At 38.2% G+C, this 15559-nt stretch overlaps 1 non-coding gene across 1 annotated transcript; it reads right to left on the minus strand.

The window, feature by feature from the left end:
- Positions 1-1261: 1261 nt before the first annotated feature.
- On the minus strand, positions 1262-1334 carry TRNAC-ACA (transfer RNA cysteine (anticodon ACA)). Its single transcript has one exon. It is a non-coding gene; the product is annotated as a tRNA-Cys (tRNA).
- Positions 1335-15559: the final 14225 nt, after the last annotated feature.

Below are 15559 nucleotides of genomic sequence, written 5' to 3' on the forward strand. Positions count from 1 at the left end.
TCTGAGAGGCGCAGTGCTGGTCACCTCCCACCTGAACTCTCCCCTTCTGCCATGCTTCTACCCATCCTCCGCAGAGATGTCAGGCTAATATTTCTAAAGCATCTTGACTCCCAGCTGTTTTACAAATAAATGCATTCAAAGCCTTCCATGATCTCAAGTGCAGTTGATTTTATGATCTTTCTACAGCTTCCCTGGTGCCTCAGGGGTAAATAAATAATCCACTGCAATGCCGGAGACATGGGTCAGGAATGCAGGAGACCCTGAATCAGGAGGATCCCCTGAAGAAGGAAACGGCAATCCTGGATGATCCCATGGACAGAGGAGCCTGGCAGGGGGTTGCCAGTCCATGGGGTTGCAAAAAATTTGACACGACTGAGCAACTGAGCATGCACGCACTGCTGCATTGTACTTGGTTGATTTTCCAGTCTAACTGATCTGCTGAGTCATCCTCATGCTTCCTGACTTAACACCCTTTTCCTCACATTTCCCAAAGCATCGACATAGTTTTGACTTTTCTGTTTCCATGTGTAATGGATATTTTTTTCTGTATTATTGTGACTACTTCTGCCCCATAAGCCAGCATTAATTTTTCTCTCTTCAGAAGTTTCATAGCAATATAACTGGCCTTTCATACAATGTTACATTATATTCTGTACTATAATTACACACACCATCTATGTAGATGCTTTCTATCCTCCACTAAGCCTAATATTACATATGGTACAAAAACTTCCTGAGGTCAGAATTCAGTTTGTGGTTATGCCTGCTCAGTCCATCTACGTCCGAGAGCACATTATATTTAATAAAATATATATATAGCTTATCAAATAAATATAAAAGGAAACATTTTTATCCTAATTTCATCAGTTCTTCTTTCATTGGGTGTAATTTTATATTTTGTTTGCATATTTCTTTATTTAGTTTTGTTGAAAATTACAAACTTGCTTTATAGCCCAGAAAGAGTAGATAAAAGTACAGAAGGCTAGAAAAGCTGGCTTTGGTATCATCAGGATTCAGGTTTTAGAGGATAGGGACCAAAAAGGCAATTTCATAGCAAGAGCAACTCAGTTAATATACTGCCGCTCAGAAGAAATGGAAACCAAGTGGTTTTCTACTGAACTGTCCAGATAGAAAGTGAAGTCGCTCAGTCATGTCTGACACTTTGCGACCCCATGGATTGTAGCCTTCCACACTTCTCCGTCCGTGGGATTTTCCACTCAAGAGTACTGAAGTGGGTTGCCATTTCCTTCGCCAGAGGATCTTCCCGACCCAGGGATCGAACCTGGGTCTCCTGCATTGTAGGCAGACGCTTTTACCGTCTGAGCCACCAGGGAAGATGGAATTTTTCAGAAAAGGGCCAATAATTGGTCTAATTGGTCCACGAGGCTTGTCTTGGGAAAGATGTAACTACTATTTGCACTCTGCCTCTGAAACACTTCCTTGCCTCGTGAAGACACAGTTGCAGTGAAATAAACGAGAGGGCTATCAGGAAGGAAAAATAGAGCCTGTCAAAGACAGGCACACACCCATTACTGAAGATCCATCATGTAGAGGCATTAGGTGAAATGAGGAGACGATCGCTATTATTTTTCATAATCTGTAATTAAGGAAGGTCTTCTTCAAGTGTGTTATTACACTTCATTGTGATGCATTAGACTAAGGCTGTGTTTACTGCTCAAAGGGAATATCTTGCATAATTTTCCACACGATTGCCAGAAAATACCCCCAGAAAGGATATAACACCATTTAATTTTGCTCTAATCAGATTGTGGGTAGGCATATACTCAGAAGTATCCAACTTTCTGACTCTATGTATGAATGGTGTGTCTCTGAACATCCCAGAGGCAGAGATAGCGCCTGCAAGGGTATAAACAATTTCCTTGCATCTTAGCCAGATCTCGAAGTCCTTGGTCATAAAAGTAATTCTGGGTTATAAGAGGCAGACACATACAAACAAACCCAGATAAATATGTGTCTCTGCATGCTTGCTTAGCCACTTCAGTAGTGTCCGACTTTTTGCAACCCTATAGACTCTAGCCTGCCAGGCTCCTCTGTCCATGGGGTTCTCCAGGCAAGAATATTGGAGTGGGTTACCATTTCCTACTCCAGGTAATCTTCCCAAGTCTCCTGCCTCTCTGGCATTGACAGTCAGATTCTTTACTGCCGAGCTACCAGGAAAGCCCAAACATGTGTCTCTACCCTAGGAGACTTTTAGGCACTGTAGGTGTTTATCTAAACATTCCATGATTGTGGTGATAATATTTTTGAAATGAATTCTATTAGTGTTTTGTGGTTAAAGTTTGAGGATGAAAATTAGCCACAGTCCTTATACTTCCCCCATGTCCAAAACTTGAAATCAACAAAAATACAGAGGCAGGACATAAATGCTTTATTTCACCTTTTATGAAATGCTTCTGCTCACTCTGCCTCACTAGTTCTCTTTTCTCTAGCTGCCATATGGATTCCTAGAGCCACATGAGAAACTTCCTCTGCTCATACCAAATTAGGAACTGTTCTCCTTAGGATTGTTCTAAAAAGCAGATTCATTCTTTATTTTTTAATAGATCATCAAATTAAAAGTTTAGGCAGTAGTGCAATATAATAATAATATTTATTAGATAGTTACAAGTACTTTGTATGAGTTGACCAGCTAAGTCCAAGTATTTTGCTTCTTATAGTTGTACAGCCTGGCAAAAACAAATTGAATAAAGCAATACATATACCATCACTCAGCCACACACAGACAAGTGAGACCAAGAAATTTAACTTAATCTCATAAAAAATATTTTTCCCAAATCTTTTTGCATTGAAAGCTCCCGTTTTATCTGATGTGCAGACATTAGTTCCTATAAAACACAGTTATCTTTCCCATTGTTCCAAATGCTAGCGAGTTAAAGTAATACAGATCTTGAAAAGAGAAGATCAAGCACCAGCCTGGTATACTGGAAAAACTCTTGAGAAAGCAAACAGAGACCCAGTTTTCAGTCCTATCCTTCACTAACTAGCCATATGACAATAAAAGTTTTTAACTGCCATGATGGATCTTTCTCTCTCACTCAAGATATGTTCCCTTATCTGTACATGAGAATGTACAGAGAATCTTTCATAGTAGAAAGACTAATGGAATCATGAACACCTGACTTAAGGTGTCAATTATGTCCACTAGATGAGTAAACTATAACTTTCTTAACCTAAGTGAGCCACATTTTCTTCATCTACCAAATAAGGAGTTGAACCAAATCTTTGAGACACTCTTATATATTAATAGTATAAGACCTAATGTAAAACAAATAATTACACACACACACGCCATATACACAGATACACGTGGGATTTATTTCTATGTGCTTTAGTTGTCTGATATTGAGAGAGTCACTTGGGTTAGAAGTATATTGGGAAGAAGACGATTGCTGCTTGGCAGGAAAGCTATGGCAAGCCTAGGCTGTGTATTCAAAAGTAAAGGTATCAGTGTGACGACAAAGATCCATATAGTCAAGGCTGTGGTTTTCCCCATAGTCATGTACAGATGTGAGAGTTGGACCATAAAAAGGCAGAGCGCCAAAGAATTGATGCTTTCGAATTGTGGTGCTAGAGAAGACTCTTGAGAGTCTGTTGGACAGCAAGGAGATCAAACCAGTCAATCCTAAAGGAAATCAACCCTGAATACTCACGGGAAGGATTGATGCTGAAGCTGAAGCTCCAGTACTTTGACCACCTGATAAGAAGAGCTGACTCACTGGAAAAGACCCTGATGCTGGGAAAGACTGAAGGCAGAAGGAGAAGAAGGTGACAGAGGATGAGGTGATTGGATGGCATCATCAATTCAATGGACATGAGTTTGGGCAAACTCTGAGAGATGGTGAGGGACAAGGAAGCCTGGTGTCCTGCAGTCTATGGCATCACAAAGAGTCCGACACGACTTGGAGAAAAACAACAAAAATACTTGGGTTTTGATAAAATGTGTCCACCTTGTGATTGTTAATATATGTGGAATTTTACTTTTGAAATATATAGATTGACATCAATTTAATACCTTTTCCTTAGAAAAAAATGCAAGTTGATCAGAACTTCAACTATCAGTAGATGTGTGATATGTGCAAAGAACATTAAATATGAAATAAAACCAATAAAACCAAATGTATGTATTCTGTTAATCTTCTCAAAGCTTATTTTTTCTGCAAAATGGCCCCCAAACAATCTTGTTATTTTGAGAATTTGATAGAGTCAAATTTGCAACAAATTTCTGAGGTGAAAGCTTTTGGCTTTTTAAGATAACAGTGAGCTAACTTTATTCAATGTATAACATGGGAGGGCTTTCCAGATGGATCAGTGATAAAGAATCTGTCTGCCAAGTACACAATGTGAGTTCGATCCCTGGGTCAGGAAGATCCCCTGGAGAAGGAAATGGCAACCCTCTCCAGTATTCTTGCCTGGGAAATCTCATGGACATAAGAGCTTGGTGGGCTACAGTCCGTGGATTCGCAATACTATAGGACACGATTTAGAAACTAAACAACAAGAATGACAAAGACAGATCCTTGAAGCCCACCATCTTTTCCTTTCTTCCTTTTCCTGCCCCATCACCCACTGCTGGAATGGAATCCAGAGGAGTCATGTGAGCACAGAGCACTAGGGAATTCAAGCTGGGTCAGGTTACACCTTCCTGCACTAGGATTGAGCTGGAATAAATGTAAGCCATATCTAGGGATTGAAATTGGAGAAGGCAATGGCACTGCACTCCAGTACTCTTGCCTAGAGAATCCCATGGACAGAGCCTGGTGGGCTGCAGTCCATGGGGTCACAAACAGTTGGATATGACTGAGAGACTTCACTTTCACTTTTCACTTTCATGCATCGGAGAAGCAAATGGCACCCCACTCCATTGTTCTTGCCTGGAGAATCCCAGGGACGGGGGAGCCTTGTGGGCTCCCGTCTATGGGGTCAAACAGAATCGGACACGATTGAAGTGACTTAGCAGCAGCAGCAGGGAGTGAAATACAGAGAAGTGGTAAACATTGTTCTCAAATTGAGTTGTCTGTGAGGGCGGCCAACAAATATATGGGTTTGTTTTTTGCTTACCTCACTTAGTCATGTTTTAAAGCTCCACAGGGACCTTTTCTCTCCATCCAGTAGGTAATGTGTGCTTAACATTTTAACAATGACCTACTATAACTCCAAAACAGAGGATTTTAATGATGAGATGTGGAAGACAAAAGTGTTCACACAAGGAGTGGGGGAGACTTCCTTTTCTGAATCCAGGGTTGGGTTTTGCTCTGTGATGAAAAATAGTGAGTATTAACTATATGTTGGAGGACTCTTCCCTCCCGTATATGAAGACCATATCTCTGATGTTAATGTGTACCGTATCAAAGACTGACAGGTAACAATTGAAATCACTTAAGATGCTATAACTGGCTCTCATGCATCCAGGTTGGGGAATTTGAATTCTTAAGAACACAGTTTTCCTTAGCATTGAGATGCTCCTATGATGTACTTGAGTAAGAGGCCACAAATGAGTCAAAAACCCTCTCTACAGCTCTGCTGTACCAGGAAACTGACACCTGGGAAATTCAGCAATCTTACTTAATGTAATAACTGCTTGTCAGTTTCAATAGAATCATTTAAGTTCTACGTGTTGTTGTTGTTTAATCACTAAGTCATGTCTGACGGTTTTGGGACCCCATGGACTGTAACCCACCAGGCTCCTCTTGTTCATGGGATTTAACAGGCAAGAATTCTAGAGTGGTTTGTGATTTCCTACTCCAGGGGATCTTCCTGGCACAGGGATCAAAACCATATCTCCTGCACTGGCAAGTAGATTCACTACCACTGAGCCACTTGGGAAGACCCTAAGTTCTATTTACTAATCAATGAATTTTTTTCTGCTTTCCTCTTTTTCTCTCTCTTTTCTTCTATTTTTTAAAATTGTGCTATTTCTGCCTTATCACAACACATCACACTATTTTTACATATAATGTATTGTAGGCACAAGTTAAAAAAAAAAAAAGAAACTTGCCAAGTGTACTAAACTAGAAGATATTTTTAGTGAATCTTATTTTTTGACTTTCAAAGATGCTTTCTTTAATTTGAAACATAATATTTTCCGTAGTACTTGTATATGTATGTGCCGTAACTAACATAGTTCTATATGTACAAAAGTAAAGTATCTTCTGTAACCTCAGGGCGATAATTGTTTAGAGCAATTAATGTTAGTAGTATCTTCTACTGTAAGAATGTTTTGAAACAGTTTTCCTAGAAGTGGGCATTCTTTTACTCATATTCTTCTACTGTTCTCATTTGTAACTCTTCTTCTTCTCTCTTGTCACTTCAAAAGTATTTTTGTGAATTCTAGTTTCAAAATTCTACTAAAAAGACATATTTCAGCCACTGATTCCAAAACCAGATTCTAATTTTTTCAGCTCCTTATAAAAATGGTGTACTGGAAGTCACTTTTGAGATAAAATCTGGTTCAAAAATGTATATGCTTTAGAGACCTCAGAAGAAAGTAATTTCTAGTTTTCTCCTTAACCATAATGATTGAAACATGAAACATTTGTGAACGTTCTTTAATTTAAAATCTTCATCCCTATATGTACATTTATTCATATATTTCAGTCGAGAGATATCAAACTCATTTTAGCTGTCAAGATAGATTTTATCTCCCAGGTCTCAAGTTTCTCATTTACAAAGTAGGGGTAATGGTAATACTTTCCCCCTTTTGTTCCTAAAAATATTGCAGCAATGAAGGTTCACCTGAAACGTGTAAATTTTCTCTGATTTTCTCTGGTGGAGGACATGACAACCCACTCCAGCAATCTTGCCTAGAGAACCCCATAGACAGAGGAGCAGGCCATAGGGTCGCAAAGAGCTGGACACGACCGAAGTGACTTAGCACACACCCATGTTCCATTTTCTTCCCCATATTGTGAGGATTATATTTGATAGTGCAAAAGTGTTTTGAAAATGTCAAGGTTCTATACAAATGTGATTATCTCTGATATGTAGGTCAATTTGGCTGGATGACACAGTATTCATGGTGCAAGAATCACCAATTTAATGTGATACATTTAATTTGAAATTGTAAATTTAATGTAGTTTAATTCAAATAAACATGTAATTTTTATTTATTTTTTGGACTACAAAACTTAGTGTATTTATTATCTGACTGTTGAAAAAAACGTTTGCCAACCCCAGACCTAGAAAAATGCACATTTGCAGTGGAATTCGGCATTAATAAAATTAAAAAATAAAATCCGGCCTGTTTAGTGAAAGCTGGACTGTGAAACAGTGGCACAGACACACGCACTCAAACACAGAACAGGAGCAGAATATTCAACTACGGTAATGTGAAGTCAGTGAAGTCGCTCAGTCATGTCTGACCCTTGCAACCCCATGGACTGTAGCCTACCAGGCTCCTCTGTCCATGGGATTTTCCAGGCAATAGTACTGGAGTAGATTGTGATTTCCTTCTCCAGGGGATCTTTCCAACCCACGGATTGAACTCGGGTCTCCAGCATTGTAGACACACACTTTACCGTCTGAGCCACCAGGGAAGTCCAACAGTAATGTGAGTTCAGAGCAAAAAATAAATTTAAGCCATGATTTAACTTACCAGTCTTTAAATCTAGAACTGATATTTAAGTGGTACACAAAAAATGATTAAAATGGGTTTTCTAAATGTTGAAATATTTTCATCATAAATCTACTCTGCTGAGTTCTCAAGAGCCCCACCACGCTGGTCTTATCCTACTTGCCTAAGACATGTAAGGACCCAGCTTCTAGGGATGAAATCCTGGACCAAAAGGGTCTTCCTGGCCCCTGTTTCAGTGCTGAAGTAGCAACTGTTCTCCATGATTGATATTTTAACTCTACCCTTCTCCCTAACTCTTTCTTGAGGCAAAAGATGATGGATGGATCAAATTCGGGTTCATCCTAAACTGGATAATTTGACCTTGTCCTCCTCTCCAGCCTCAGTATCTCTTATCCACCAGGATCTACTCTTAGAGGCCAGTAGTGGGGGGCTGCTGCAATATGCCTTGACTCTGGGTTACTCAGAGCTATTTCCTCTCGCTTTAGAATGCTTTTCTGTCTCCTTCCTCACCTGGCTAATTCTTTTCATCCTCATCCAGCTCAGATATTGCCTCCTCCTGGATGTTTTCGTGCATATCTTCAGGCTTCTCCTGTGTATTCTCTTAACACCATGCATTTTTCTCATCTAGATTGCTGTCACCCTACCCTGTAGTTGCCTGATTTTGTGCATATCTTTCTTTCTAGATTTATGTTTCTTAGGCAGGCATTTGTTGTTCATTGCTTAGCATATGAATAAATATAGCTAATATGTGGAGGTGAAGTACATATCAGGCCCTCAGAGGTTCTACATAAATTTTATCTTTTAAAACAATTATTTTGAAGAAAAAAATAAAAATTCAGAGAGATGAACTAATTTTCTTGAATGTGTACTTCCTAGACTTTAACCACAGCCTCTCTGATTCCTTTGTCATTATCCTTTTAGCAGTATCACTTTGCGTCTCTGCTGCTGTGTATGCTCAGCTGTGCCCAACTCTTTGCGATCTTATGAACTGTAGCCTGCCAGGCTCCTCTGTCCATGGGATTTTTCAGGCAAGAATACCACAGTGGGTTGCCTTGCCCTCTTCCAGGGGATTTTCCTGACCCAGGGATCAAACCTTTGTCTCATGTGTCACCTGCTTTACAGGCGGATTCTTTACCACTGAGCCACCAGGGAAGCCCAATAAGTTTCAAATATATTCTTTTTTATTTAGCTTCTAAAAGCACTGAGTGTTTGTGTATGTCCCACTATTCAATTTGATTTTCTCCATTGAAATCTGAAAAAAAAAATTGTAAAGTAGTATATCCTACATTGAATTCTTGGGAAACAAATGGCATATGAGATCTAGAAATCAAAATCAAAATTGGCTTAAATGTTAAAATGCTCTTTGAAAATAGTTAAAATTCTGAGACTCTTACTCTTAAAAGCTTTGTGCTTCTATACTCACCTTTTATTTTTTCTCTCTATTGCATCTATGCAGTAATCTTCTTTAAAGGTGTAGCTTTTAAAAAACCGTTTACAATTTTCATGCTTACACAGAAGAGTGACATTCTCTTCACTTTAATGGAATACTATGTTCCTAATATATCTCTCTAGCTTGTCTTTATCAACCTGAAATCTGTGGGAAAATTATCAAACATAGTGTGGCTTGCGATCTCATTGATTATGTTGTGGTCTCTCTTACATTTTATAATTGAAGAGCACATAATGAATATAATAAAGAAAGCCTCGAGAAGGAAATAGCAACCGACTCCAGTATTCTTGCCTGGAGAATTCCAGGGACAGAGGAGCCCGGTGGGCTGCCATCTATGGGGTCGCACAGAGTAGGTTACAACTGAAGCAACTTAGCAGCAGCAGCAGCAGCATACAAATTAAGCTGGTAGATATGCAGAATGGGGAACAACAGGCTGATTCCAAGAGCCATACAGTTGCTGTTGAATTTGGGCAAGTTATTAATCGCATTGGGACTTTATTTTTCTCATTGTTAAGAAATATTGAAATAATCAATTTGTATGTGAGTGCACGCTCAGTCAGGTCCAACTCTTTGTGACCCCATGGTCAATAGCCTACAGACTTCTCTGTCCACAGAATTTTCCAGGCAAGAATATTGGAGTAGGTTGCCATTTCCTTCTTCAGGGGATTGAACTTGCATATCTAAGGTCTCCTGCATTGGCAGGCAGATTCTTCACCACTAGTGCCACCTTGGATGCTCAAAATAATCTCTCTCTCTCTCTCTCTATATATATATATATATATATATATAATATTTATATAAAACAATTAAAATTTAAATATAAAACTCAGGAAAGAAATATAAAACAAAGAAAAGTTTCAAAAGATCAATCAAACTTAAATAAAGATAGGATTTGGGGAATAAGGCATTGCCACTCTAATGGTAACAAGCATTAAAAATATTTGATTTTTCCTCTCAGTTTTCCCCATCTAGTTTAGTATGTAACAGACACATACAACACAGTATAGATGGTGCTAGTCTTTGGTAAAAAGGATCACAATGAACTAAGATATCAATGTCTCTCCACTAGAAAATAGCATAAGCTCAGTGCCATTTGCTCCAGGACAGGTTTCTGTATTTGCTGTTGTGTTCTAAGCACTATAAACAGAGACATGGTAGATAAGAGGTATTTAGTGAATGATGCTTTCTGTTATGATTTTTAAATAAACTATTTGCTAGATAAGTTTTACTTTCACAGCAAAATTGAATGAAAGGTATAGAGATTTCCCATATACTCCCACCCCCAACACATATACAGCCTCTCCACTAAAAACATCTCCCACCAGAGTGATACATTAATTACGCTGATAAACTGACATTCAGTTCAGTTCAGTTCAGTTCAGTCACTCAGTCGTGTCTGACTATTTGCGACCCTGTGAATCTCAGCATGCCAGGCCTCCCTGTCCATCACCAACTCCCGGAGTTCACTCAGACTCACATCCATTGAGTCAGTGGCGCCATCCAGCCATCTCATCCTCAGTCGTCCCCTTCTCCTCCTGCCCCCAATCCCACCCAGCGTCAGAGTCTTTTCCAATGAGTCAACTCTTCGCATTAGCTGGCCAAAGTACTGGAGTTTCAGCTTTAGCGTCATTCCTTCCAAAGAAATCCTAGGGTTGATCACCTTCAGAATGGACTGGTTGGATCTCCTTGCAGTCCAAGGGACTCTCAAGAGTCTTCTCCAACACCACACTTCAAAAGCATCAATTCTTCGGTGCTCAGCCTTCTTCACAGTCCAACTCTCACATCCATACATGACCACTGGAAAAACCATAGCCTTGACTAGACAGACCTTAGTCGGCAAAGTAATGTCTCTGCTTTGACACAGCATAATCACCAAAGTCCATGGTTTATATATTAGAAAAACTCTTGGTGTTGTACATTCTGCGAGTTTGGAAAAATGTTTAATGGCTTGCATCTAACATTATATTGTTTTACAGAATAGATTCACTGACCAAAACTCCTCTGGAGTATGTCTTTTTGACCTTCCATTTCTCCTAGGCAGAAAACCACTGATCTGTTTACTGTATCCTAGTTTTGTCTTTGTCAGAATGCCATATAGTTTGAATCATACAGCAGGTAGTCTATTTAGAGTAGCTTCCTTCACTTAATAATATGCATTTAATTTCTTCCATGTCTTTTCATAGCCTCATTACTCGTATCTTTTTAGTGATAAATAGTATTTCTTTTTTCTGGGTGAATCACAGTGTGTTGATCCATTTACTTACTGAAGGACATATTGATTGCCTCTATGTTTTGGCATTAGAAATAATACTGCTATAATATCCATATGCAAATATTTTGTGAATACAATTTTCCAATTCATTTGCATATACACTCTGTATACACTCATCTATACCTGGGGATAAAGACCGAAACAACTAAGGACCTATAGCCCCTGACATTGCTAAGCTATTAAACCAATGACAGCAATGGCCTACTTTCAGAATTTCTGTTATGTGATAAAAATAACCTCCATTTGCTTAAATAGACTTCCCTGGTGGCTCAGAGGGTAAAGCGTCTGCCTGCAATGCAGGAGACCCGGGTTCAATCCCTGGGTTGGGAAGATCTCCTGGAGAAGGAAATGGCAATCCACTCCAGTATTCTTGCTTGGAAAATCCCATAGATGTAGGAGCCTGCTACAGTCCATGGGGTCACAAAGAATTGGACATGACTGAGTGACCTCACTCACTCAGTATTTATTTCAGCAATTTTGCTTAAATCACTGAAATAAAAATGCTTTTATTTGCAAATGTCATGGTTGTCTATGTTTGAGGGAATCACCAAAATATCTGGAACTGATAAGTGATTATAACAAGGTTGCAGGATATAAGATTGGTATATAAAATCAAATCCATTTCCTATACACCAGTAATGAACAAGTGGAAACCAAAATTAAAAACACAATACCATTTACCTTAGTGACTCCCAAAATAGAACGCTTAGGTGTAAATCTAACAAAATATGTGCAAGATCCATGTGAAGAACACTATAAAACTTTGATGGACAAAATCAAAGATGACAAAATAATATCTTCCTAAACTGACATCCAGATGAAATTGAGTCTTCCTGTTTGTGAGCATGAAATAGCACTCTACGCATTTGGTTGTCTTTGATTTTGTTCATCAAATTTTTGTAGTTTTCCTCATATGGATCTTACACACACTCACGTATATGTCTTCTTTTCTATTTTCATTCTCCACTGACTCCTGGCATATGCAGTTTTATGTAAGTAAAAGAAAATAGAAGAAAAAAAGAAAATTAATAGAGAAATAATGTGATGGAGTAAGATACTGTATCATTTCAGAAAACAAATACAGAGAAATATATCTTCTATTAAGAAAGGGAAAATGTGTGAGCATGAGTGTAGGTTCCTATAATGCGATGACAAGTAAGGAGGGGCAGACTGTTGAGAAATCTCTCACCTGAAACTTCAGATTTCTCCATAGGAAGGATACAAGATCATTTGTCACATATGTGCATCCATGTGTGTGTTCTTACATCTACTTGTTTGCTGAGAGGTTTGAATAATTGAAGGAACAGTAGTTTGGAGTGTTTAAACAAATGAGTTGACTTGAGTAATACAGAGAAATTAAGCACAATACTGGATATGCTGTAGTTTGAAAAGATGATGGCAGTGTTTCTCTACCTCTCTTCTCTCTCTAAGTAGTCTTTTTATTTTTTTTACTTCCCCTCCTAATAATATTTAAATACTATATACTCTTTATGTATATTACACCTTTTGAAGGGTCAAAAACCATTATAATACTAATTATTTGCTATCCCTCCCCCCAAGCCACCTAGAACCAACTTTCATTGGAATAAATAATTTAGAGGTTGAACTCTGCAAGACAGGTGAGAACAGATATGATCAAAAGGGTGATATAAAATTAAAGTAGACTGTATCTTTGTTTTTGTGTAGTGAAAGGAAGATGACTTTGGAATCATATAGTGGACGCGTGTTCTAATTCTAGTTATACAATTTATGTCCTCTCTGAATTTGGGTGTTTTGCTCTATAATTCTTCTGTTGTGATAGTGTGTAAAATGCCTAACACATAGTTGTTAAGAGAGAACACAAGGAATTATTTATTTTTGATGCTATCATTTTGCTATGTTGAGATGATGATTAAGAATAGCAGAGTTAATAGACTGAGATAAAAATAAAAAGTTGAGATATGAAAGAAAATAAAGAAGTAGTAAAAGTAATAGATATGAACAATTGGTTGTGTTCTGAGTAAGATGTTGAAGTTTCGTATTTAAAGCATTTTGGGTTCAATGGTTATGCCTAGGCACATCCCAGGGTATAGCTTGCTAGAGTGGATGTGCAGGACATTGGAGAAGTGATTAAGAATTGTTAGCATTAAAATATAAAGTAGATTGTCAACATGAATATTGAAATCATCCAAGTTCATGGACAAAGGCTAAGTATAGATAGTGAAATAAACCAGGAGATTTGTGGATGGTATTAATAAAATAATGATATATAGAAGCATAGCAGGATGATATGCTATTCACAAAATTCCATTCTTATGCATGAGTGTAGAGATACTGTGAATAGGAAGTGGTAATAATGCCTAAGAATACTGATGCTCCCTCCATTTCATGGGGTTATGTTATGTAGGGAGCAGAAACATCAGTGGTTAAGAGCAAGTATTAGACCCAAATTCTCCTACGCACTATGTATCTAACATCAAACAATTTGTTAAAGTATTCTGAATCTCAAGTTCTATAACATTGGAGCAATAAAGTCTAAACTAGGAGATTATGGTTCTGATAAAAAAGGCAATTCTGTGAAACGCTAAGCAGAGGACTAGACACTGGTAATTTATCAACAAATGGCAGCTATTCCCATTATTATCCTTTACTGGAGAAAAATGGAAATGCATATGGTCCTGGAGAAAGGTAAGTTTCAGTTAAAATAAGGAGTAGCAGAAAAGAGTCTATATTGCTCCAATCATATCTGCTGGAAAGCAATTTGGAAACTGTCATTGCAGCATCCTGTAGCAATCACCTATGGTTTAAAACACTGACTTCTAAGCAGGAGAAAACAAACGAAATTACCTCTCAACTGTGAAGTTTAAAACAGATTCCCAAGTGGAATTTCACAGCAATCACAATTGCATTTTCTCCCTGTAGACATTTCATCAATACCTTCTATTGCCCTGCCTCCTAGTACACTTTCATCAATGAAAGTGACCTTTTAGCCAGTTATAGAATGATGCAGGAGAGCAGCAATCAATGAATCTCACAGATTTTGTAAATGGCAGTCAGTTTATAATTGCTAACCTGCTGCATTTTACCCAAGTATTTGTAAAGAAAATACTACTGTGAAGAAATGCTACATTAATATAATAATGCTGGCAAGAAAATAATGTGATAGAGTTGGAGAGAAGATGGATTTTAATTAGATGATAATCATTAAATGAACTACAAGTTATGATATTGAGTATGTGTTTCAACTTCTTATGGCTCACAAATTCAAACCTTGACGTAAAATCCAAGTTGTTGTTGACTCGCTAAGTTTTGTCTGGCTATTTGTGACCCCATGGACTCTAGTACGCCAGGCTCCTCTGTTCTTAGCTATCTCTTGGAGTTTGCTCAAATTCATGCCCATTAATTTGGTGATGCTATCTAACCATCTCATCCTCTGCGCCTCCCTTCTCACTTTTGCCTTTAATGCTTCCCAGCATCAGGGTCTTTTCCAGTGAGTCAGTTCTTTGCATCAAGTGGCCAAAGTATTGGAGCTGCAGCTTCAGCATCAGTCCTTCCAATGAATATTCAGGGTAGATTTCCTTTAGGATTGACTGGTTTCATCTCCTTGCAGTCCAAAGGACTCTCGAGTCTTCTCAAGCGCCACAATTCAAAAACATCAGTCTTCAGCACTCAGCTTCATTTATGATCCAGCTCTCACATCCATACATGACTCTTGGAAAAGCAAAGCTTTGACTGTCTGGACCTTTGTTGGCAAAGTGATGTCTCTGCTTTTTAATATGCTGTCTAGGTTTTTCACAGTTTTCCTTCCAAAGAGCAAGCATCTTTTAATTAATTTCATGGCTGCAGTCACCGTCCACATGACTCGGAGTCCAAGAAAATAAAATCTGTCACTGTTTCCACTTTTTCCTTTTCTTTTTGCCATGAAGTGATGGGACCAGATGCCATGATTTTAGCTTTTTGAATGTTGAGTTTTAAGCCAGCTTTTTCACTCTCCTTTCACCTTCATCAAAAACCTTTTTAGTCCCTCTTCACTTTTGCTATTAGAGTGGTATCATATGGATATCTGAGGTTGTTGATAAAATCCAACTTGGCATGTGGCAAAAGACCACAGGAATATTTATTATATTATTTCATGTATTATATGAAATTTCGTTTTGGAATCTTAATGTTGGTCGACTAAAACAAGAATTTGTTTTCACGTATACAATGCTGTGGTTTATACTATGAAATATGCTCCAAAAACCCTTGGATTTTCCTAAGTGAGATA

The sequence above is a fragment of the Capricornis sumatraensis genome, chromosome 8, assembly GCF_032405125.1.
Source record: "Capricornis sumatraensis isolate serow.1 chromosome 8, serow.2, whole genome shotgun sequence".
Classification (NCBI taxonomy): Eukaryota; Metazoa; Chordata; class Mammalia; order Artiodactyla; family Bovidae; genus Capricornis; species Capricornis sumatraensis.